The sequence below is a fragment of the Lissotriton vulgaris genome, chromosome 2_2 (assembly GCF_964263255.1).
Source record: "Lissotriton vulgaris chromosome 2_2, aLisVul1.2, whole genome shotgun sequence".
Classification (NCBI taxonomy): Eukaryota; Metazoa; Chordata; class Amphibia; order Caudata; family Salamandridae; genus Lissotriton; species Lissotriton vulgaris.
The window spans coordinates 301839578-301861400 of NC_141688.1; the positions used below are offsets into that span (position 1 = coordinate 301839578).

General features: G+C 48.0%; 2 long non-coding RNA genes across 2 annotated transcripts in view; both read left to right on the forward strand.

Annotated features, from left to right (window-relative positions):
• The window catches only part of LOC147729352 (uncharacterized), a 45821-nt gene that overhangs the window by 686 nt on the left and 23312 nt on the right, over window positions 1–21823 (forward strand). The gene's annotated exons all lie outside the window — the stretch shown is intronic.
• Window positions 5511–12590, forward strand: LOC147729353 (uncharacterized). Its single transcript, XR_015309215.1, has 4 exons — window positions 5511–5538; window positions 10612–10809; window positions 12060–12110; window positions 12342–12590. It is a non-coding gene; the product is annotated as an uncharacterized LOC147729353 (long non-coding RNA).

Consider the following 21823-nt stretch of genomic DNA (forward strand, 5'->3'; position numbering starts at 1 on the left):
CTCCCGGGCCACCAGCCCCGCACCACCAGTCACACCCATTTATCACCTGCAGCAGGTGGTTAATGGCCGTAATAATCTGCACGTATTAGGGAATTATGTGTGTCATTTCAACTGAGAGTAACGGGTTCGCATAGTTATTCCTCATTCCGTGGGTTTACCACAACATAAATAACCAAGAAACTTTGTATGTGTGTGTGTTTTTTTTTTTTTAGGGGAGAGGGGGAATTGTGCTCTGGCAGGAGAGGGGTGAGGCTATGTTACGTTTTGAGAAAACAGGCATTGGTATGTTTTTTGTTTTGTGCGCGTGGACATCTGCATTTATTAAAATATATTAATACACACTTGCATGTCAAAATGGTCTCAAAGTATAAAAAAACATCCAAAGTGAACGATTACATACTAAAATTTCTCAATCTCCAATACAAGCCAGAATAGAGTCATAAAAACTCCCTTCTGCTAAATAAAGGTTAATAAAATAGAAAAAGGAAATACTTTGAAAATGGATGTGTTTCAAAGAGAAAAACTTGGATCTTAATGTTCGGCAGAATCTGTTCTCGCCGTTGTATGGAACCGAACATTATTTCGGTTTCTTGGCATGTAATCCACGTCTACATAGCACAAGCAAACAAGCATTGGCATAGCCAAAAGGTCTCGCCTTTGGGACCTTATAAGTGTTTAGCCATGCAACAGTTAATGTTGTTGCACCAAGGATATTGTGCTGCATAACTAAATACTTATAAGGTCCCAAAGGCGAGACCTATTGGCTATGCCAATTCTTGTTTAACTCAAGGCTGGCGAGACAGCCAAAACAGCCTAAAGGCCAGGAATAAAAAAAATTCTCAGGTTGAAGACATTTCTGACTAAACATCCAATCCAGTGATAAACTGTATATTGATTTCATCCAGAGGTAAAATTAAAGAGATATTTTTTTTGACGGCCATTACGTTCCCTTTTCTGACGCTGTTCGCCCAATTCTAGCAGAACTTGGCATCAAAATTGTTAGTTACACAAAGTGCGTTTTTTAAGTTTGTGAAAGATTGGCGAAAATACAGTTAAAGTAAAGTTCTAAAATGAATTTAAAAAAAAATTGTAGTGAAGACACTACGCAGCTTGTAGTGTGAGATGTAGATTTATTCACAGGAATTTAATTGGATTATATAGAGAACCCTTAATGCTCTCGCTACTACCAACTGAGTACAGAGAGAGATGGGAGAAGAAAGGAGTGGGAGAGAATTAATGGATTGAAAGAGAGAGATTGCGGAGAAGAGGACGGGGGCAGGTCTAGTTTGACTTTGTTTGTCAAGGCTGCTTTTGCTCCCCAGTCCAGCCCTCCAATAAGAACTGTCAGGAGACTAACGTGGGCGTTGTCTGCTTCACATGAGGTGCAGCTGGCATGTTCCCCCGGGTTGAGGCACCTCAGCCATGCGCAGCAGTAAAGAACTGCTCCCAACGTATTCTGGGGCAATGTGTTGGGATAAATGAAAAATATTTGCTGGTCTTTTGAATAGCACTAACATACAAAGTCTCTGAGAGAGTACAGCAGCCATTGGATGGTTCAGTGGCCCAGAGTCCCTGCCCGGCGCATGCCAGCTGAGACCTGTGCAGGGTCCCTGCCCGGCGCATGCCAGCTGAGACCTGTGCAGGGTCCCTGCCCGGGGGATGCCAGCTGAGACCTGTGCAGGGTCCCTGCCCGGGGGATGCCAGCTGGGACTTGTGCAGGGTCCTTGCCCAGGGGATGCCAGCTGGGACCTGTGCAGAGTCGCTGCCCGGCGCATGCCAGCTGAGACCTGTGCAGGGTCCCTGCCCGGGGGATGCCAGCTGGGACCTGTGCAGAGTCTCTTCCCAGGGGATGCCAGCTGGGACCTGTGCAGGCTCCCTGCCCGGAGGATGCCAGCTGGGACCTGTGCAGAGTCCCTGCCCGGAGGATGCCAGCTGGGACCTGTGCAGAGGCTCTTCCCAGGGGATGCCAGCTGGGACCTGTGCAGGGTCCCTGCCCGGAGGATGCCAGCTGGGACATGTGCAGAGTCCCTGCCCGGGGGATGCCATCTGGGACTTGTGCAGAGTCCCTGCCCGAGGGATGCCAGCGGGCACCTTGCACTGTCCCTCCCAGGGATGCCAGCTAAGAACTCTGTGGAACCTGTGCAGGGTTCCTGCCCGAGTAATGCCAGCAGGACTTACTAAACCCTGACCTTTCTAAGTTCATTTGAATCTGGAAATGGCCGCACCGGTCATTCAGGGTAGAGGTCTCTGTATGGACAGCAGTGACGTAGCAAGTGCGCCACCGACCTCAGAGCAAGCAATGACAACGCCCTTCTACTGTTAATTAGATCATAAATTACAGCATTAGTCAGAGGTCAATGGGCCCCTCAAGCCTCAGGGACCCGGAGCCACGGCCCCTGCTGCACCACTGAAAGCTACGCCCCTGATAGACAGATGATCGTGATTGTTAAAACCGACGCTGCTCTCGGCCCCACCCAATGGCATTCATTTAATCGACCTTAGAAGGATGAAAAGCTGCGAAAGTGCGTCATAATGTGAATCTGTGAAATGTGTGTTACGCAGCGATCGCAACAGCAGCTACAATGCCCAGCCGAGTAGCAACATCAACTTGCCCTAATAAATGCAGCCGCCTTCTGTGAATCAATTATGCAGGAAACGCGTGTGGCCCGTATGTGACCGACCACCCACGAACTCATTTCAGATTTTTTTTGGAGTCGGAGGTGTCCAGGTGCAGTTATAGAAAAGGTTCCTCTTGCATCAAGTTTAAAGCATATTTATACTTTCTAACACCACCATATTCTCAAAGTCAACACTATAAGGGAGCAAAGGTCTCAAAATAAATTAATAGTTTCAGTGCCCTGTTTGATTTCCTGCGTTTAAATGCTGCAAGTCATAGCAGGTAAAGAAACAGATGCGTGTATAAAATATGAATGATGGGCTGTTATAATCGTAACACCTTTCATTTACACCACTATGAACACCTAGGTCCATCAAATTCCTATCACACTGGCTTAATCTTGCGCATTTCACATTAGGCCAAATACTCAAATTTCACCTCAATTTTAAGTCGGAAGCATGACAATCACCTGAACGACCGGAACCAGAGCAACGCTGGTTCTTGGCAGTTGTGTTTTTTGCACCATATTTTTTTTGGGGGGGGGGGGTGGCTTAAAATGCACCCCCACATCCCAAATTGAGGCAAGATCATATTTCACACTCAAATAGAACGCTAGAGGAGTTTTGCTGCATTTAAGTAGTTTTTGGTAATTTCGTGTAACATTTGCGTAATTTCGTGGATTTACACGAAAGAAAATTAGACAAGTTTCTCACACTCAAGCTCCATGTTATATAACAAAAATATTACTGTCCTATTGCGGATTTTCCAGTTTACAACAGTGCACATTTTACTGGAAGTTTGTCGGCCACTGCATGGGCCTATTATCTAAGACGCGTCTGTAACCACTGCCAGCAATCGGGTTAGGCAGTAATGCAGGATATTTTGTGGGTAAAAGAAGTTCAGTCACTAATGTGTGTAACGCTGGCGGCACTGCACGTGTGAGCGAAGCAACAGGGCCTGTGGCATTGAACGTATACTGTAAACTTGAAAGGCCCGTGTCACTGCTCGAACATCTGAAAACCTTGGTGGCACCGTATGGGGTTGTGTGAGGTGTATATTATGCGGTGTGTTTGGCACAGCAAGTGTGAAGTAAAACGCTTTGCTTAGCACAGCTCGCGTGTCTGTAAAGTGTGTGGGGGGGGGTTGTAGACACTGCACAGCTGTGTTGTAAAACTCAGTGTTCATGGCACTGCACGTGGGTGTGACACTTGCAGTTGAACGCTCTGCATGTGTGTCTGTAAATGTGTTGGAAGATGCACGTGTGTCTGTAACCCTTGCAGATGTAAGCGTTGGGGCACGGGATGTTGTGTCGGTGAACCTAACTAGGATGGTGCATGTGTACGTGTGAGCCTGTGCGAATCTTGCAAGTTTGGAGGCACTGTAGACTGTATGCGTGTAAAGTGTGTGTGTCTAAAATGTGCAGGGTTGGTGTAAAATTATCAGATTTGGTCGGACAGCACGTGTGTTTTAAAGCCCGTGGAGGTGGTTACACTACACCTGTGCCTTTGTGACATTTTCGGGGTTGTTGAGCCTGCACATACTTGCCAGTAAAGTTCATAAGGTGGTTTGTGTTCCTATACCCTAACCCGAGCTTAGAAGGCTGGTGACACGGCGCGTGTGAATCTGTAGAATTTGCGGGGTTGATGTCACTGCACGTGGATCTGTAAAACTGGAAGTGTTTGGAGTCCCAGCGATTGTATGCATTTGTAAAGTCTATAAGTTTGAAGCCTTGTGGCGCTGAAGCATGTGTGTCTGTAAACTTTGCAAGGTTGGTGGCTCTGCACATACGCATCTGTAAAGATTACAAACCCGATGACGCAACGTATTTGTGTGCCACTGCTATCACTGTGTATGTGTGTAACTAACACGGGATTGGTAGCATTGCATTTATATCTACATAGCTCACGTGCTACGTGGCACTGCACCCATGTGACGATGAAGACACGTCCACAAGGCACGAGTATGTCGTAAAAAAAAAAAAAATCACAGCGCTACTAGAGTTGCACAGGTGTGGATGGTTAGGACGGACGAAAATGCTTTCGTTTTGTAGTGGATGTTGCCTACTTTTAAGGATGACCGCATCGATTTAAGAATGCACTTAAGTTATAATTGGATGTATTCGATGTGTAGGAGAGTGAAAGTTATTGGTCTGTTGATGGTTTTAACTTTTTCTTTCCGTAGCATGGGGTTTTCTCACGAGTCACTTTCAGCTTCAGTTAATTATTACATATTTGAATGTTCATGGTGAAGTGTAATATTGAACAATTGTGCGGATATGTGCAGTTATGCCGTGCTACCACTGCTCCGGTCTTTTCCATCGTGTTCGAGGTTATTTTTAGAATCTGGCACATTAAATGCATAGGTACATTATTGCTTACTTGCTTTGTATAGAGTTGCACCTTTTTGTGTAATAAAATATATATTTGTTTATTAAGTCACCAGGGTCGTCGAAGGAGATGTCACATTTTTTGGAAGGGGGCTGTCGGATTCCGATTTGTATCTAAAGGAAAAAGCATGAGCCGAACCATCAAGAGATGTAAATTGGGAAGAAAGAATAGGATATAAACTTTAAAATATAATAAAAGTATGCAAATGAGTCGTGTCCACGTTTTAAGTGTGCATTCTAAGAGTTATAGTCCCAATTGTTTAATAAGATAAACATAACTACAAGTCCCAGAATGCAGTGTTGAAGTGCTTTGCTATACATTTCCGTTGGCGCCGGAAGTGACGTCATGTTTGAGCGTCGGGCAGTCGTTAGGTCAACATGCGCGGGTCAGCAAGATGTTTACAAAAGTGGGCGCCTGTTCAACCTCTTCTTCTAGAGCATTGCAGATTTTTTAGCGCTTCTCGAACGCTTGCATGTTGGTGTGAGAGAAACCTTCATCGGGAAGGGAGCAAGAGATCGAATTACTGCTTCTCAGGTAATTGAGGGACATGTGTTTTTGATGATTCAGGAAGGTTTCGCTTTGTTTAGACCGCCCTCTAATGAACCAGTTATGGCTGTGTTTGCTTCCGACCTATGATAAGGGGCCCATTTTCCTTGTATTGGGGCTAATAGCACTCTTGCTACGCCGCTGAGGGCAGGCATCTTACTCCCTTCGGATTTCCCCAGCCCTTCTGTGACACCGTTTTGCCACTTATGAGATCCCGAACCCAGGGAGCACCCCCACCCCGCGTTGCTTTCCATAGGCGGCCTTAAGCCACACTGCCAGGGGGACAAGGTTATAGTTCAGGAGCATAGAAGCGGGCGGGAGGGGGAGGTTGTCTGCCTCTTGCGGAGTCCATTTTGGGCAACGTGGAGGAAAGAGCAAGCAATTGGCTATTTCACTGTAATCTGTGGATCAATTCATTTAAGGCCGATGCCTCGTTATTCCCAGCAGCAGAAGTTCGTTGCTGAGGGTGGACTATATTATTACCATTATTGGCGGAATTGTTTACAACTAGAGGTGGCCAGGATATGCGTATTATTAATTTAAGGGAGAATGACCTTGTTAAGCTGTCTGGTTTGACGCTGATTAAACAAAGGAAGGATGGTTCGCAACTAGTGTTAGATACGTGGGCAGGCAGCTGTATTGTATAGCTGTAGTTTGTGCCTAGGACAGGCGCTTTGAGGCATGCTTCTGTAGACAAAGCCAGGCAAAAATGAAAGAGGGCCGTGCAAGTTATTGCAAAAGTAACACTTTTCAAAATTAAAGAGGTGAATGAATATTTGTTTAGGTCCGATAGTGTCAATTTATCGAAGTTGACAAGGATTATTGGCAATGGTGTGCAACGAAAAGCTGCCATATAAGAGAAGTTAAAGAGGTGACACTGGTGTGGCAGGAAAACCGCTTCCGATGGAGAATCAGGTGCAGGGAAGAGTAGGTCTGAGGATGGTGACCAAGACAAAGAGGAGTTTGTTTCGAGATGAGTGTTTGGGTGTGAGAGAGAGATTGGGCAATGTAAAGAAAGAGCTGTGAAGGGAAGATGAAAGGATGATGTTAGGAGTTAAGGGGAGTCGTTTCGGGGTATGTTACAAAGTTGTGGAGTTTTTGAGAGGGGGGTGTCAGGATTGAATGACGGTTTCCTAAAAGCCAACATGACATGTTAGATTGCTGTAAACTACAGATATGATAATATAATCATGCAGCGTACTGTAAAGTAATCTTTCTTCGCTCTATCACGATTGCTGTCATGTGTTCATAACCAGATAAATACTATGATTTTTGTTACTATATAAATATGTCACTCACCACGATGTTTGCACTTATGTTTTATGCTCCAAAATACTTGGAGACGAGGGTCACCTACGCTATTCACACACACGTAATACTCATGATAGTGTAGATTTACACCGTTTTCGACAATCTCTAGAAAATATCCCCTCGATGTTAATCAGTGTCATTATGTCCCCTTTTAACCTCTGATCCCCTCCCCCTTTTTCAAATTCTTACAATACATCTCTATGCTGGGTGTTATTTAACACGCATATATTCTATTCACTTTCTTTATTTAATATCGGATTTATCTGCTATCGATATTTATATAAAGACATCCAAAACTAAATGCCATCTGTACTCCACACTCCAGTAAGATGAGTATTTCTTCCCTTTTTTTGCCAATTATCAGCTAACATAAGGGAGAGTTAGCGCTCTAGCGTTTATATTCGGAATTCAGGTACTTAAACCGGCCTGACTTCCGGTCACGTGTCCGCCACAGATACGCGGCGCCGGGGAATCTAAAGAGGGGGAACTCTACAGATTAGGTAAGCGAGCCCCCTTATCTGAGTAATTTTAAGTCGTGCAAAACTCTGCACGTCTGGTTGATAAGACGTTTTTCCTCCTTTTTGCGGGGTATAACTAATTACTGCCATTGTACATATTTAGGTGAACTGCCTCTTCGTTCCACACGGCGTACAAGCCAACAGCGAACTGGCTTCTTTTCCCCTCCCGGTTGTCACACTACTCGTAATTAATCGAGGTAGGTCCCCTTATATATTATATATATTTTTTATACTCTCTGTCTCCCATAAATGTCATAGTCTTTATGTACCTTATCGAAGAATAAGAATCTGTTGTAAGTCTCCTGTACACGTTGCATAATTACAGATCCGGCACAGCCTAAACATAGAAATTTGGTAAACCGAACGTAGGATTCCTTACAACGCCCGGACTGGGCTTACCATCGATACTGAATCTTCACCCCTGTCTCGTTTTCTAACAAGGGTGAGTGTCTCTCCTCTCTCCAACCACATATTTCTGACCAAAACCTTGGCAATGCGTTACAGTTGACAACGGATAAATCGGAGAAAACACTGGTTTTCAATTCAATTTAATTTACTTTAATTTAATTTTATCCAACTCCCAAAAGAGTAACACCCTGCATATCCCGACAATATGCGGTTACTAAATTGGATTCAATCCCGTGTTGCTTTGTTGCACTCTTAAGAGTACTTGTGGGTTTTCACACCCAGCATTTCCTTATATCTCCGTCTCCCGTGCCTCATCTATCTTGCCTTTCTCTTATATTTTTCCTCATGTAGATACGCAACAGAATCTACACACTGACCGGCTCTTTCCCCCTAAATCACTAGCATTAAAGGATCATAGGATTAGACGTCCCGATGGAATGTCTTTAATCCTAAAAAGTTTTGAATCAAGGTATGATGACTAACCAACGGAATGATCTTCTTACACATGAGGGTGTGTTTTAAAAATTCAGAAAAAGAAATACACAAAATTCTAGAATATATCTTTAAGTAGATCCAATGATAAATGAAACAATGTGCACATTATATATCGCATTTCTGATTGAAGCTCATGCCGCGTTTATTCGTTGTGTTTAGAATAATATCATCATAAGTCACCTGGGATGCCTTGACATTAATAACAGAACACTTCTTCACTTCGCCACTTCACCCTACGATCCGGCCAGTGTTTGTTTTTCCGTCTTGTTTGGGTATATACTACCCATTGCTTACTCACATATGTCACCTGACTAGTGCTTTTTCTCTTCACAAAAACACAGTCACCCAAATAGCATGCCTTTGTCACTTTGGTTGACACAAATAAGTCACTACATTATATCATCAAAAACAAACATGTTGCCAAAAATGTATTTTATGTTTTTATCCAGCCCTGAAGATTCGCAGTATGTTCCCTGCGATGAAACACGTGTTGGCAGTTGATTTGGAACAATAAACAGAAGTGACTACACCAAGAACAGACTGTTTATCCATCCATGTGTTTTCACTTCTCAATACCTATTCTTGGAGAACCACGAATTGTTTAGATTTGTTCTCATTACCTCTATTGTTGTCCTACCAATACTTATATCAATATTAATCTATGACTGCATGTGTATAGCGCAGGGGCACTGTTGATTCTTCTCAATTGTGTGGATCAGCTCGCTGGTCCTTATTGGAGCGGTTGCGAGGTATTACCGCTCGCCTCATTGCCTACACTGACTACCTTTCCAAATATATCACTTTACGGCCACCCAGGTAGTGCGCCTAGCAATTCTGGAACACTAAAAGACCTCCAAGCTGTTTTTTTCAAGCACATCTGGACTGCAGCCAGCACCCCGAAAACTCCTGTGATGCAAGCTGCACCCAACAAAACACCCATCCTGCAGCTGGGAAACATTCGAAATCTACCCTTAAAAGAAACCCCCATAATATTGTGGCCATACCAAAAAAGGTTGTAGCGGTGACTACATCAGGCCCAGCCCGCAATGCCACCATGCCAAAATCTTCAAGTTAAAATTGCTGTTGTGAACCCTTAACATGCCCTGTGTGCCTCCTGAAACCCAGAGAATACCGCCCCCCCTTTGAACCTACAGAAATGCTGGAGGTGTTAGCACCTTGCACTACTTGTGTGACATCACCGAGAGCACGGCATCTCCTGCTACCATCCAGTGATCTCGACACACTGGTGAACTGTCATTGTGTGATCTTTGGACAAACGGTGCTCACCTGCAGCACCACAGCACACTACAACATCTGCACTGACACTACACTTCTTGGACTCTGTCTGGGGTTTCAACCTAGACCTAAAGAAAAACCTTCTAGACTCACTTTACAATGAGCATGTCTGCCACTACTCTCTAGAATACCCATCCGTGTCCCAGCCGCTCTAATGACCCAGACCTGATCCTACCAGTCACACAGACACCCCACTTCCATCACTAACCCTCTCCTCCTCTGGCCACTGTCTGCTAGATGTGTCTCCCAGCATCTTACAGCATCCCATTATACAGGCCCACAAGACTCCATTCCTGAATCAGCAACGCCAATAAACACGTCTCCCCACCCAGTGACATGTCACTACCGTGAACCCTCACTAGCCTCGCGCACAAACCTGTGCCAATAGCTCAAACTCTGGAAGATATGAGACCTATTGCATTACAAATGCTTGTTAATACATCCAGTCTTCTTCAGCCTCACCTCTTCTCCCTTTCTGTGCTTCACATACCCTTAACATTCATCTCCCCATTTTGCTTACTTCATCTACTTAACTGCTGTGACAAACCCCAGCAAAATCGACACAATGGTTCTCTTCGTTGGTTTTGGGAAATCCTGCAATATATTTCTACGTAATGTAAATCATTTGTATATGTTTTTATAAGGTGTTTGTTTTTATTTCGTATGGCTAATAAATATGTATTTTTGGTTGAGCTTTGGCAGCGCGCAAGCGTTGCTGCAAGCAAGACCTTCTGTAATCGATACAACTGCTTTATTCCTGCCTACAATTGGTTTATTCCAGGGTTTAACTTTTTTGCCGCCTCCTGTCTTGTGTTCACAGCTAATGCCTCACTTCCTTTCCTCTTTATATCCAGCCCGTGTTTAATAAGGGAAACAAAAGAATAATAGTTTTTCCACTCTCCGTCGATCAGATAAATCAGATAAGTAACTATGTCCTTCTAACCATATATAACCTCATCATCCTACCATATACTTGATAGACGAGGATTCTTTGGTGAAATCTATCTTTCTTCTCTCAATGTATTCTGTACAGGATGAGAGGCTGAAGAAATCTGGTGCGAAGAAACAGAGCTACACAAGCAGGTACCTCCAGCGAGTGAACATGGATGCGGACAGGAACCCGGAAGAAGAGATCAACTACCTGTAAGAGGAAGACCCGCGTGAATGAGCCGTAACATGTCAGAGATGTCCAATCAAGGTACCATGTTGCGGGACAACAGGAACCGAGCAGGTAAGTGGACAACACAAAGGGAGTGGGGGAAATGCGAGGCAGATCCGTGACTGAACGCGAATCACGTTCTTGTTACAGACTGACCAATTTATCCACACTTGACTCCACCCAGCACCCTGTCTGCAACAGCAGCGGACTTGACTGACGATGCCCGCACCCTGCTCTTCTTGAGCCTTGTTCTGTCTAATGCTGGGTTTGTAGGGCCTTGTTTTTTGAGAACCAGTTTTTGTGTCATAGATTATGACCATCTTCAATATTACCTGTTCTAGATGTTGAAAGGAGGATGTAGAATGGATCCTTGTTCAATGAATTTGAAATGCTTTGATAGTTATGGAACAGCTAGATCACTGGTATCCTGGAAAGCTATCACTCTGCCCTGATAGTATTTCCAGAGGCATATTTGTTTGAATTAGTGGTGAAGGGGCTTGGTGCCACAGCCATGAAACTGTAAAGGGACAACATTGAATCAGTCAACTGTTAAATGCCGAACTTGTCACTTCCCCAAGCTGGAAAAGAACACACAGGATATCTCTCTTGTGTCTCTGGATGTCTTAGACGTCTATTTCTGACCTGCACCATTAGTTGGCCATGTGAAATCCACTGCAACCGTGGCTGTGCATTGAGATTTAGTCTTACAAAAATGTTTGACCCCTTGCAGCAATAACCTTACCTTTCTGATGCTACCTTGACAAAAATATTAACGTATGTCCATGTGCTAATATATAGTGAACCCCTAGATTTTCCAAGTTTTTCTCAGTCAGTAAGACTAAGCAACTTTCCACCTGAAAAAAGAAATAGCAACAGGTGACCTGACATTATATATCCATTGTCCATAGTCTGGATCACAGAGTTGTGCCCTGTTCCTTATAATCATGAGTCCATTAAGTTATGTGGTCAGTGCCCCATTCCGATTGGCGGTGAAAAGTGCCATGGAGCAAACTTGCCTTGCTCTTACTAGGCATGGCCTCATGGCTCTGTTTGCATTTGTGAACTGGTATTGGGGGATTCTGTTGCCCAAGCTGAACCACACCCAGCCACTACTGGCACATTTTGCACTCTGATTGATTTAGGACTATGAAAATACATGAATATGCATACAGCGTTAAAATATATGTTTGCATATGTGGTCCTGGATCATATCATTGTACATGGACTCCTTCACACTTAACTAACAGAGTTCAGGCTCAACATGGCTGCCTCCATGATGGTTTTGTAAATGAAATCTGGTATTGATTGCTTTCTGTTTGCAGAGGAAGTGTGACAGCGCCCGGTGAACAGCAGCAGTTTCTTCACTTGGACAGGTGAGTCTTCTTTACCTCCTGCCTACCTCTTCATCGATGCCTTGCTCTCACCATACCTCTTTGACCAAGTAACCTTAATGTTAAACTTATGAACCCTTGTAAGCATATCTCATCGGGCACACTATATGAAATAAATGGATTGGAATATTTTAAAGGCAGCCCGTCCTATTAAAAACCTAAAATAGTGACGTTAACATGATACTGATGTATGTTAATTTTTTTTTCCTCCAGAATCTTTGAAGTCTATGTGCACGGATAAAGGCTGGCCATCACTGGAAAACAGAACTATGAGAAGGAAGCTGGCTATAAAGATTTGCAATACTGGAAGAGGACTAAAGAGAAAACTGAATCTAAAAACAAAAATTGAAGTTGCTGGCTTTCATTAAGCCTTTTTGTTCTTTTTGTATTATTCTGGCATTTTCCCCTCTTGAACAGTGTCCAGGACTTTCTCTATGTTCTCTTGTTCAGTATCCTGGCTCGTATGAGGCCAAAGGTGTGTTTTAGAACAATAAAATTACATCTTAACACATCCCCTTTGATGCTTTTTAATTTAACCATTACTTTTTTCAGTCTTTTGCCACTGGTCACCACATTAAACAGCTTCAGCTAATGCTCTGTACCTCAAAGTAAGGCAAGTCCCAGTGAGTCAGGAGTATGGGAGTAGCTGCACAAGTTGTTAATCTTATCTGAATGCAAAATATAACATTGTTGAAGCCACAACTTTTGTATCCATCTGGTCTTGCTACAGCACAAAGCTAGCCAGAAGGAATCTTTCTAAGATTTATTTTGTACAGTGCATTCATCTCACAGTAGAGTTTAAAAAATAATCTTTCCAGAGTAGGAGAATATTAATGTTATAATTGGGACCAGATTTATGGAAGTATTGTTTTTGGTTTGCTTAAGCTTTATAATGCGGACTTGACACACAATCTTTTCAGGATTTATAAACCAGAGCAAATTGGTATTTGTTACAACACTCATCCACATGGGAAAAGTTTTCAGGTTTTTCTAGGCATAGTATTTTTTGTACTGCGAGGGGGCCCTTCCAGTAAAAAACCTAAGCTAGACACCTTTGCACCATAGTGCAAACGCATGTGCATGGTTCTCGACTGCCTAATGGTGCAGTGGTGCAAGGGAGAGGGGTAGACATGGCACTTTCCTGCTCTCTCCCTGTGATGCAACGCAGTCAATTTGGGTGTTGTGCTGTGTTAAGTGACACTTTTGTAAATCTAGGCCTTACTTTAGAACTCATGGCATTGCGAATAATTCATGGTATTGTATAAAGAGGGCATATTGCATCGCAGAGGCCTGTTTTTGACAGGAAGGTTCATTGAGGAGGTGATCCTCTAAATATTTCCCTACCACCAAATCCATATTCCTAAACTAATAGTGGGTCCCTGCAAGGGAATACTGGCAGTCGGCTAATGTGCTTGTAACATGGTATTTTTAAGGTGTAATCCAGCCCGTAATGATTTATTATTGATCCACAACCACTCTAAGTTATTCATTAAATCACCTGGGAGCTATCTACACTTGGCCTGCCGTTGGTATAGAAACCTGCAAGAGTTTTTCATAGCCATCTTAAAGCCCTTATGTAGTCATTGTCTAGTAATCCACGCTCATTCTGTAGTTGTCCTAATATAATCCTAAAGAATCTATGCTCATTTTTGAGTTATCATTAAATTATCCTGGAGTAGTCCACACTCATCCTGAAATTATCATGGGGTCATTCCAGAGTAATCCACTTCCATCCTAAAGCGGTAATAGGATCATCCAGGAATATTCCACAATCATCCTTAAATTGTCTGGAGCCCATCCTGGAGTAATTCACACTCATCCTAAAGTTGTCAATTAGTATTCGTGGAGTTGTAAAAGGTAATCACTCCCTGCCAGTGGAAGTCATCAGAACACCATCCTAGAATAGTTTTTGTGATTACAGTAAGAGTCATCCCAACACCATCCTAGAATAGTTGTTGTGATTACAGTAAGAGTCATCCCAACACCATCCTAGAATAGTTTTTGTGATTACAGTAAGAGTCATCCCAACACCATCCTAGAATAGTTTTTGTGATTACAGTAAGAGTCATCCCATTTACATTTTTTTCCCTGTGGGCAGACTTCAGGATGGTTTGGGATGACGTCCCTAGATAATTGCAGGAGAAGTCATCCAATGACTTCGGAATCACTCCAGGATGATCTTCCTTTTTGACCAGGGGAGGGCAAGTGTGGGGCTTCTGCGGCAGCGGGCTCTACTCCCTCTGGCCCCACTGTTTCCCACTGGGCTTGGGGGCACACTGGTACACACAACTTGGGCCTGCAGGACTGCTCACAACTTGGGCCTGCAGGACTCCGCAAAGCGGTGGTGGCTGAAAGCGGGTCCCCTGTGGCGTCCTGAGAGGGCGGTGAATGACGTGTGTGCCGGCTGGTACGAGAGGGCTGCCCAGTGGTGGTGTGACTGAAAGACCCTGCCCGGCGGAGCTCAGCATCCAGTGGGCGATTGCGGCGCTTCGCCTGGAGATATTCAGAGGCGGCATGTCAGCGACTGTCTAGTCGGGACCTGGGAGGGGAGGAGAGGCCCTACCCGGCGGTGTCTGACGGTGCCTGGGCGGGAAGTGGAGGACTGCAGCGCTTGGCCTGGGGACTGAGTGAAAAGGAACAGGAGTGAAACCCATAGACCAGACTGGGACTGGGTATAAAGGATATATAGGAAACAATGTCCCACTAGGTATAAGTAACAGAGACAGTTTGAAAATTGCATACAATACGTATTACAGAAAAGGAACACAAGGAGTCTCAGTACATTTGTGAAAAGGTTATTAATCACCAATTTTCATGGAAATGGAAAGCACAGTTAAAAGGCAGCACAACACATGAAGGTCATTCATGGAGCAACCCAAATGGCACTTGGTGACAAGGTGATAACAAAGTGAAAGTGACGACGCAAGTGAACGTGGTGAACAGCGTGGTCGGCGCAAAGTGATAAAGAGCAATCAAACATAATACGTATTGCATGCAATTTTCAAACTGTCTCTGTTACTGATACCTAGTGGGACATTGTTTCCTATATGGCCTGGGGACTGGGCGCGGCGGCATTCCGGAGGTTGTCTGGAGGGGGCCTGAGCGGTGAGAGGCACACTGCAGGTGCGGGGCAGAGGGACAGTAGCGGCCTCCCTTCTGCGGGCGCTGCTTACACTGTGGACAGCAAGGGGTGATGGCGGTGAGTCTTGGGACGGCATTGTGACCGGCTGAGGAGACAACAGTGTGCATGGGGAGGTGGTGCCTCTAGAGACTGTGGGCGGCGGTGTCCGGGTGCTGGGGTGCGTGCTGACCCTGCGGGTTCACCTCCCCGCCATTATTGATCTCTGGTGCTGGACAATTGCGGGGTGGCGGCCCTTTAGTGCTTTGGGGGCCCCACTACGCATACCTGGTTTGGAGCCCTCATCCTGTCCTGTGCAGCTGCCTGGGGGTATTAGAGGCGGCCTCCGGTGGAGAAAAGCTGACGGGCCCATTGGGGAGGAGTGGTGAGGCCTGCGTGAGGGAGCCACCATTTTGTGTCTGTGTGCGGGGAGGCCGGTAATCCCTACCTGAGCGCTATAGCTGTTTTGCACCCCCCATTTGGTCCTCTAGCTGGCGCGTATGTCGGCCAGGCTGCCTTGGGGGTGAGAGAGACTTTGGACAGTGCTTGAAGCTTCCTCTGTATCACTGTGGAGGGGTGGCTGCTGGGGGCATCTGCGTGGGGGAAGGTGAAGGACGGGCTTTGCCTGTGATCGGATCGCCATCCTACATGCCTCAGTGGGGGGATCCTGCCATTGTGTCTTTGCTGCGGGGCCTCCTGGCGACTAGTGTTTGAGTTGCCTGGGGTCCTGATTTGTGGTGCTCTGGGGGGAATGCCAAGAGGACTCTCCCCCATGATCTGTTTGTCACCTTCAACAGCCCCGACTCCGGCCCTTGAGGTACTAGTAGGCCGGCTGGGTCACATCAACGCTGGCTATGACGCACTCCAAAGGGGGCAAGACTGAAACAACTGTGTCCCCCAGGGACAACTCAGTGGCGGCAATGTGGGGCAAGACGGGGGCCGGTGGCGGAGGCGTCGAGGGCCTCGGGGGACACGGCCCCGGTGACGCAGGCATGTATGACATCCTTTATGTGGGAACTGAAAATGGAGATCGTCTCCCCCCCCTCTGAGGTCCACACTTGTGAGCAGGAGATGCGCCGGGAGGTCACGGACTGGGGAGATCGCGTGGACGGCCTTGAGAAGACAGTTGATGCCCGCACTGAGGACCAGGAGCTCCTGTGGCAATGCTTGGCAACGCTGGAGGAACAGCACATCGAGCTGCAGGTCAAGCAAGAAGACCTGGAAAATAGGAGCCGCCGGAATAACCTCCGCATTCATGACGTGCCACTCAGAGAGGAAGGGAAGGATGTCCTGACTTTCTTGCGCAGCTCCTCCATGAGGTTTGGAGTGACAGTGATGCCTCGCCACCGACCCTATATCGCGCTCATCGGGTCACCGGACCGCCGGGGCACCCAGGACTTCTCCCGGATATCCTGACGAGGGTCCACTTCTTCAGAGACAAGGAGGCCATCCTGCGGGCGGCGTGAAGCAAGCCGGACCTTACTTTTAGGGGTCACAAAAATCAAATTTTCCAAGATCTAGCGCCCAACACCCCCAGGGGCGGTGAGCCTTCAGACCGGTGACTGAAAAGCTGGGGGACCTGGGTATCGCTTACCAATGGGGCCTTCCCTTTGCCCTTATCTTCCAGTGGGAGACCAAACGGAGAGTTGTGAAGAAATTCGCTGAGGAGGCGCAGCTTCTGCAGCTTCCGACATCACCGTCGGCGAGTCCGATGCATCAGCGGAGGCAGGAGCGCATCCCGGCTAGACCGTCCTGGACCACAGTCCAACGCCACCGCCGCTCGCCACGAGTGGATGAGCAGTCTGCCTCCCAGACCAAGCAGTACATTATTGCCCACATCAATTCCCTGGAGGGAGACCGAGAGAAGGCTACATCTCCACCGCCAACCCCGTGACCTTACAGGAGACTGATCCAGACGGCTTATGCTCTACTTCTTTGGGGGGTGAGTGCTCTACCCCCTTCCCTCGGGACGCCACTGAGGACGACTGCCCTATCTGGTTCTGCACCCCGGCTCCTATTTCTAGGGGGGGTGGCGCTGGGGCTCCTACCCACGATGATCCCGAGACCGGCTACGCCCTTATCCCTGGTGATCCCTGAGGGAGTGACATCCCTGGGCATATCCGAACCCCAGGGTGTAGGATCCCCATAGGCGGGATTAACTTGACTTGGCCCTGTTGGCCTTTGTTGGACCATATCTTTTCTTCTTGTCTTTCTCTTCTTTCTGGCCCTCCTTACTTTCCTTCCCTCTCCTTCCCTTCTTCCTTACTTGTGCGGGGTGGGGGGTGGTGTGACGATGGCACTTGGCTCCAGTTGCCCTGGCGTGGGGTGTTTTGTGCTGCTGGGCGGCTGCGGGGTAGGGTTGGAGGGGTGCAGGCGACTCCCCATAGAACTTCAATATGACTGTCCCCTTGCCTAGTCCCCTAAAGGTCCTGATGCTTAATGTCAAGGGCCTGAACTCCCCTAATAAGAGGTGCCAGACCTGGCCTTACCTCCTGCAGCAGAACCCTGACATCATATTTCTACAAGAGACCCATCTTCTGCAGGCAGACGTTGGACGCATGGCGCACCCCAGATATCCCCTACAATTTTGGGCTGCAGCAAGCACTAATACATCAGGCTCGGCGATTCTATGCAGACAGGGCATCACACGGGGGAACCCAAGCCCTTCAGGAGTGACAACGGGCGCTTCCTCAGGGTGAGTGTGGGCGTTGGCCGATGCACCTTTACTTTATGTAATGTTTATGCACCCAACCTACTGCAGGATCGGTACCTACGCACGCTTTTTAGCACACACGTCCTGCGGGGGGACCCCTCCTTGATCTTAGGGGGTGATTTTAACCTAGTCTGCGACCCAGATGATGATCGTAGCGATACCTCGGCCTTCGGCTCTGGGGCCACGTCCTACGCGCTGCGTACCCAGATCAACCTGGGACTCTATGATGTATGGCGCTACCGATCCCCAGGATTGAAAGATTATTCGTTCTAGTTCCATGCCCACCACTCGTACTCCTGTATCGACTATTTATTTATCTTTCACGCCCTGCTGAGGGATGTCCTGGGCTCTTCCATTTCTGCCATCTCGCTATCGGACCATGCGTACGTTGAATTGCTGCTACAAGATCCGGTCGTTCACCTCGCTCGAGAGGCGCCATGGCGTCTACCGCCGAGCGTCCTGAGGGATGCGGCCGATGTGGATAGCAAGAGGGTGGCCATAGACCCCTACTTCGCTAGCAACAACCTGCCGGAGACACCCTTCCCTGTCGTGTGGGACGCCTCCAAGACGACCACACGGGGGCACATCACCACCCTCTCGATTGCACGGACTTGTGCGGCCAGGACCGTCGAGGATAATCTGGAGAGAGATATAAAACGAGAGGAACAGCGGGATCATAATAGCACCTCCACTGTGTCTAGATGGCGGTTGGCCAATCTCAGGGGACAGCTCCCACTCTTGCACACCAACAAGGCGGAATATTCCCTGGTGGCCTTGAAGCAGAAATACTTTGATGGTGGCAACAAGGTGGGCAGCTTGCTGGCAAGGTGATTGAGGGCGCGGGTGGCCAGGGCCCACATCGCCAGTGTTCAGCTTCCTGACGGGACGAAAGCCGTCTCAGAGAGGGGTAAATATGAAGCGTTCCAAGCTTACTAAACTGCACTCTATCAGGAGAAACCGCGAGACCCAGGAGCCGCGGCGGAGGTCCTACAAGCCTATACAGGGACGCCGCTCCACCCGTGCCATGAAACGGCCTTGGTAAACCCGATCGTCCAGGAAGAAATAGCAGCCTCCATGCGGGATCATCCCCTTGGGAAAACTCCAGGACCGGATGGTCTGCCTCTATCCTTTTATCGTATGTTCCAGGCGCAGCTCGGACCTCACCTCTTGAGACTATTCAACTCCTTTACCGATGCGAAGGGCCCGTCTCGAGACAGGGGAATGGCGGAGATAGCACTGATTCTAAAGCCCGGCAAGGATCTGATGCAGTGCTCCTCGTACCGCCCCATAACCTTGCTGAACACTGACTTTAAGATCTACACCAAACTCCTGGCAAAGCGTTTGGACCCCCCACATGCCGGGTCTGGTAGACCCGGATCAGGTTGGCTTCATCCGTAATCGGCAGGGGGCAGACAACGTTCACAAAGTAGCTCACCTGGTAGGGAATATGCAAACACAACAGGTGATGGACCGAATGTGGATCAATGTCACACACTCAACCCAGTCCAAAGATCTGGGCCCAAATCCATCGTTTTTTTGCACTCCACACCACCCTGGGTTAGACAATGGCGATATGCAAATCAGCTCTGACCCTGTGCCCCATGGGAACAGTCCAGTCCGAACTACAAAAGCCATGTCCTTCCCAGAACGGAATCAAGCATCCGAGGACCGGACCGGTTTCGAGGTAACACCTCTCATCAGCCCGGCTAGCTTGACTCCAGTGGTGTGGAGTGCCTGGGACCCACGTCTGGGCATCCCCAGCGCACTTAGGGCGGAATATGCAAACACAACAGGTGATGGACCGAATGTGGATCAATGTCACACACTCAACCCAGTCCAAAGATCTGGGCCCAAATCCATCGTTTTTTTGCACTCCACACCACCCTGGGTTAGACAATGGCGATATGCAAATCAGCTCTGACCCTGTGCACCATGGGAACAGTCCAGTCCGAACTACAAAAGCCATGTCCTTCCCAGAACGGAATCAAGCATCCGAGGACCGGACCGGTTTCGAGGTAACACCTCTCATCAGCCCGGCTAGCTTGACTCCAGTGGTGTGGAGTGCCTGGGACCCACTTCTGGGCATCCCCAGCGCACTTAGGGCGGAATATGCAAACACAACAGGTGATGGACCGAATGTGGATCAATGTCACACACTCAACCCAGTCCAAAGATCTGGGCCCAAATCCATCGTTTTTTTGCACTCCACACCACCCTGGGTTAGACAATGGCGATATGCAAATCAGCTCTGACTCTGTGCCCCATGGGAAAAGTCCAGTCCGAACTACAAAAGCCATGTGCTTCCCAGAACGGAATCAAGCATCCGAGGACCGGACCGGTTTCGAGGTAACACCTCTCATCAGCCCGGCTAGCTTGACTCCAGTGGTGTGGAGTGCCTGGGACCCACGTCTGGGCATCCCCAGCGCACTTAGGGCGGAATATGCAAACACAACAGGTGATGGACCGAATGTGGATCAATGTCACACACTCAACCCAGTCCAAAGATCTGGGCCCAAATCCATCGTTTTTTTGCACTCCACACCACCCTGGGTTAGACAATGGCGATATGCAAATCAGCTCTGACCCTGTGCCCCATGGGAACAGTCCAGTCCAAACTACAAAAGCCATGTCCTTCCCAGAACGGAATCAAGCATCCGAGGACCGGACCGGTTTCGAGGTAACACCTCTCATCAGCCCGGCTAGCCGGTAGGGAAGGCGCGTCACTGGAATATTCCGGCCTGCCTCCTCTCGCTGGATGCGGAGAAGGCCTTTAACCGGGTGGGCTGGATTTTCTTGCGGGTGGTCCTTGGCTAGCTTGGACTTGGACTGGCCATAATCACTAGTATCATGGCACCATACCTCGCTCCGCAGGCCCGGATTCGGGTCAATGGACAGGTCTCGGCACCGTTCCCCATCTGCAGGGGCACCCGACAGGGGTGCCCCCTATTACCCTTGCTCTTCGCCCTAGTGGTAGAGACGCTGGCGGTGATGATCCGTCGGGCACCCGACATCTATGGCATCCGCATGGGGGGCTGTGAGAACAAGGTGGCGCTGTTTGCTGACGATCTTCTCCTCACCCTTACCCGCCCTGACAAGTCTCTGCCGGCACTCCACTCTACACTCACCCTTTTTGAGCGGGCCACTGGCCTTAAGATTAATCACAGCAAGTCCTGGGCCCTCAACATCACAGTTCCGGAGACAGACATCCCTCGTCTGAAGCAGTCGGTGCCATACCAGCGGGCCGCCCAGAGCATCCGTTACCTCGGACCGCAGATAACCCCTTCCCTAGACATGTGGCCACAAGTAAACTGGCGGGAGTGTCGGCGATCGGTCCTGGAGGAACTACGGCAGTGGAAGCCCCTGATGCTGACATGGCTGGGCAGGCTCAACGCTGTCAAGATGTCAATCCTTCCTAAAATCCTGTACCTATTTCAGTGCTTCCCTACGCCCATCCCGCTCTGCAGCATCGGTGCTCTTCAGCGCGCCCTCACAGCCTTAATCTGGGGCGGTAAGGGGCCTTGATTCTCCCAGAAATTGTTAATGACACCGCGGGATGGGGGGGCTGGATTGTCCTGATTTACTGGATTACTACTGGGCCTCGCACCTCCGCTTTGTGTTGAAGTGGGGAGTGAAGGAGAGTGAAAAAGGATGGCTTCACATGATCGGGCTGTGACGGGGCGTACCATCTTGGACCTAGTCTGGCATCAGCGAGCGGCATGCCCTAAGAGCGCCTATCTGGCGGTCCCGACAAAGACGGTGCTTGACATCTGGGATGCGATAGCTGTGCGCAGAGGCCTTACAACTTTTCCTTCACCGCATACCCCGATCTAAGGGAATCCGTCTTTTCTGCCGGCCCACCAAACG